The sequence below is a fragment of the Phyllostomus hastatus genome, unplaced genomic scaffold (genome assembly GCF_019186645.2).
Source record: "Phyllostomus hastatus isolate PE091 unplaced genomic scaffold, TTU_PhHast_1.1 phas_contig_1, whole genome shotgun sequence".
Lineage (NCBI taxonomy): Eukaryota > Metazoa > Chordata > Mammalia > Chiroptera > Phyllostomidae > Phyllostomus > Phyllostomus hastatus.
Genome location: NW_025333498.1, coordinates 25,947,501 through 25,951,518, shown reverse-complemented (window position 1 = coordinate 25,951,518; position 4,018 = coordinate 25,947,501).

Below are 4,018 nucleotides of genomic sequence, written 5' to 3'. Positions count from 1 at the left end.
ATGAAGTCTTTCATATCTGATTCTAGCATATTAGTAGAAATATTTTTTATGAAAAGTTATTTTTGGCAGCATTCTTTGCATCACTGAGCACTTGGCTAAATCAGTTGACTCAAAATTTCTCATTGTGATTTTCTTCTTTTCCTCTTTTTTGCAGATGAGCGTTAACTGTGTTGCTTTAACATACATTTCAAAGAAAAATTATGCACATTCTTTGACTCTGCTAACCAGCCCTCACCACTGCCAAAATGGCAATAACCGGAAACAAGTGACTTCTTACCACAGTTGAACATAGCAGAGTCAAGTGCAGTGATGCACATTTCTGAGCATAGTATCCTGTGTTTACCTTTAATATAGAAGTGTTTTGTGATTGGAAATTGGAGGGTATCTCTATTTCAGATGGCATTTCTATGATACATTTCTTGAAGGCAGACATCAAATACCTCCTTATAATACAATTTACATTTTTAATACTACTTCTTAATGAAGGAGGGCATGATGATAGCTGAAGATGAGGGGGAGATTTGAAAGTATATTTCTTCTCAACAGTTGTAAAAGGTTAATTTATAATATCTTTTTAAAAGTTTGCTGCCTTCTAGGAACTGGAGATGATAATAATGTACTAACTCATGGGTGGTATTGAGAATAACTGCAAGTGAGGTTGGCATGACCCGGCACGATATATCAAATAAATGCAGAGCGTTGTCACTAAATCAAACAACTACACCAATTTGACTAGAGTATCAATCTGGTAGTTCAGAACTGAAGTCCAAAGAGTTCTGTCACCCAATATAGTATTTTATGTTACTCATCTTTTTAAGGACACGATCATAATTTTTGAACATGCCTGACAGTTGTCTCTATGTGTAATGACTGTGACACATATTAGTCAATTGGGACTTAAGGCAATATATGTAACAGTGAAGAACATGGCCTTTTGAGTCAATAGAATTGAGTTAAAATTCTTGCCCCACCATTTACTATTGGTTTCACTACTAAATTACCTGAGATTCAGTTTTCTCCTCTGCAAAATGATCATCTACTTCACAGTGCTGTTGACAAGATACAGCAAGATAACTAAAGCACTTTGCACTATGCTAAGTCTATAGTCAATATCTAAAAATGGTAGTTGTTCTTATAACTATGCTGTAGTATATTCACCTTTTTATATACATATCTGTGATGATGTTGGATTTACATTTTCACTCATTATTTTTCCTTAATAAGAATAATACTGCTTTGAATTATGAAAGGCATAATTTTTTAAAATGTAAACTCAAATTTATTACTTATGTATAAAATTAAATAAATTCTTAGATATCTGCTAATGTATCTTATTTAGTATATTCTATATAATTTTTCAAACACAAAATTTATTTCATTAGAATAAAATAATTTTTATCTTAGAATTATGAGACATTATAGTAGAAACAGTGTTACCTACTTATTTTTATTTCCACTAGTTTAACTTTGATTTGACTTTTTTCCTGAAAGTTATTAGCCTTTCATTCATTGAGAACAGGTGTCTATAAACAATAACCTTAGAATTTTGGATCCCCATCTAAAGACATTTATTAGATTTGCCATTCCAAAAATATAACTGTCACGGACATGTAATAACTCTTTCTTATTCTATATATTAGAGAGAATAACTTAGAAGATTCTCTCTGTCTTAACTGTACTTACCAAAACATTTGAAAAGAGTATTTAATCATACCTACTAACCTACTTTTACTTCCACAATGTTGTTACAATAAGTAGTTTCATCTGCATTGTTGTTCTGAAAATAGTAATCATATTTTTAGGGCTTCCATTTTAGGGAAATAAGTTATTAGATCAATTTTATGCCAAATAAAAATAAAACACCATTTACTCAATGATAAAGGCAATTTAGTTCATTTGTTCTTTCTGATATTTCTCACTTTCTGCCTTTCCCAGGAAGAGTAAATAAAATATAAAGTGGCAAGGATATGATGAATCCACCTTCCAAAATTGGTGTCAGTGACATACATACTGGGTCAATTGAAATTTTAGACAGTATAGAATTAATTCATCCAGTATATTTCTACCTAATTATGTGAATTCCGTCCTTTAGGAGGCTCTTATCTGGTCATCCAACTCTATCGGAAAGGGAACTGTGTTTTCCAAAAATAAAAGAAATGGCACAGATATGGATCATCCAACTTTACAAACCACGTGGAGAACAGGTATTTGAAACTGTCGGGCTCTGGTCAGGAAGGTGACTGGCACCATGTGGTGACGTAAATGTCACCATCAGGAAGAAGTCAGACAACCTTTCGATTTCAGTGGTTTGAAAAGACAATTTTGTCCTTTTGGGCATTGACTTGAGTGGCCAAATTAAAATTAAAGCTTAACTACAATAGTAAGGTATTGGTTTATTAACAACCCAAGCTCCATATTTTAATTACGACTTTACTTTTAAAGAGTTTAAGGTTCACAGCAAAATTGAAAAGAGAGTACAGTTTTCATATATTCAGGCTTAATTTTCAGTCACTTAACTAACATACACCGGCATCCTCATTTATAGTAGAAATAGGTTAGCTTGTAACAGTTGGTAGAAATGATTTTCTAAGGCTCATAGTCACTGCCCTATTAACAATGTGTCTTTATTCCTTACTACTTACAGCACTGTGCAGATGAAAAGCATCGGATTAAATTGAGTGAATATTTGATTACCTAATAAGATTTGTGTTTAGATGAAGTCTTAAACCTTTCTCCTAGTATTATTAGAATAATTTGACTAATCATCAGGTGATATGACATAATAAGGTATTTTAATATAACAAATATAAATATTATTGATAACTTATTAATTGTACTATATTTTCATAATTTTTACCTGTAAAATCTTTTACTAAAACTGATTGAAATTGAAAGAATAAGGGTAATGATGATGGTCTAACTTAGGTAAGCACCATTTTATTACATCAGTGACTTTTATTCATTTGAATGACATTTACCAATATTTATTCAAGTTCCATGTTTCAAAGTGAGGTGCACAGCATTCACTGGCAAAGTTAGTTGGAATCCAAATCTTTCTGCTTAAGTAATTGTTTAGGGCTGACAATGATTTAAAACTAATTTAACTGGTGTTTCTTGTAGTACTGCCTCCCTTAATTTCTAGGTGGTAGCTAAATCACTTTTAGTAGACTTTGAGAAGGACTAAGATGACTCAGCCTCAGGTGTGGTATTTTGTTGTTGTTGTTGTTGTTGTTGTTGTTGTTTTTGAATTTCCAAAAGAATTGGAGCTCTCTTGAGACAAAACTTTTCTACTTTGAGGTCATTGGTCCTTCAACAGCATTTTGGATCTATCTGTAAGCCTGTGTAAGCATGTGTAAAAAGGTAAATAGAGACTTACTCTGTTTATCAGATCAGAATCTGAGGGTGAGGTCCAAGAAACTTTGTTTTAGCAAGTCTCCCTGGGTAATTTTTACACATGTTAGTGTTTGAGAACTACTGCTCAAGACCTAGGAGATCTAAGGGAGACAGACAAAAAGTAGATGAATGGCATCTAGATGGGCCTGGGAGAGTGAATGCTGTTACCTTCCACAGTCTTCAGTGAGTAGCAAACATCCACTTGCTCCATATTCTGTAATATTCCTAGAGGGTTCTCTAGAACTGTAGTGATAGCTTAAAGGGGGACATAAAATGTCAGGAATGGAAACAAGTAGATACAAAAACAAATAAAAACAACATGCTTTATAAAGGTGTTGGGGCAAATATAGTGAGCTGACTAATTCTTGGATAATTTCCAGATGCTATAACTTAATAGCATTAACTTGAATATAATATAGTACAAGGATTAATTAGAAACTGAGTTTTATAAAATCATATTAATATGGTGAGACAAATATTTTGAAGGTTTTACTTGTTTTGAGATTATATGATAAAATAGCAAGATTTTTATTTATACCTGTATTTTTCAGTATGTCCAAATGATATGGAATATTTATTTTTCTTTCTGAAGAAGCTGATAACAATCATTGTGTAACATGAGAAA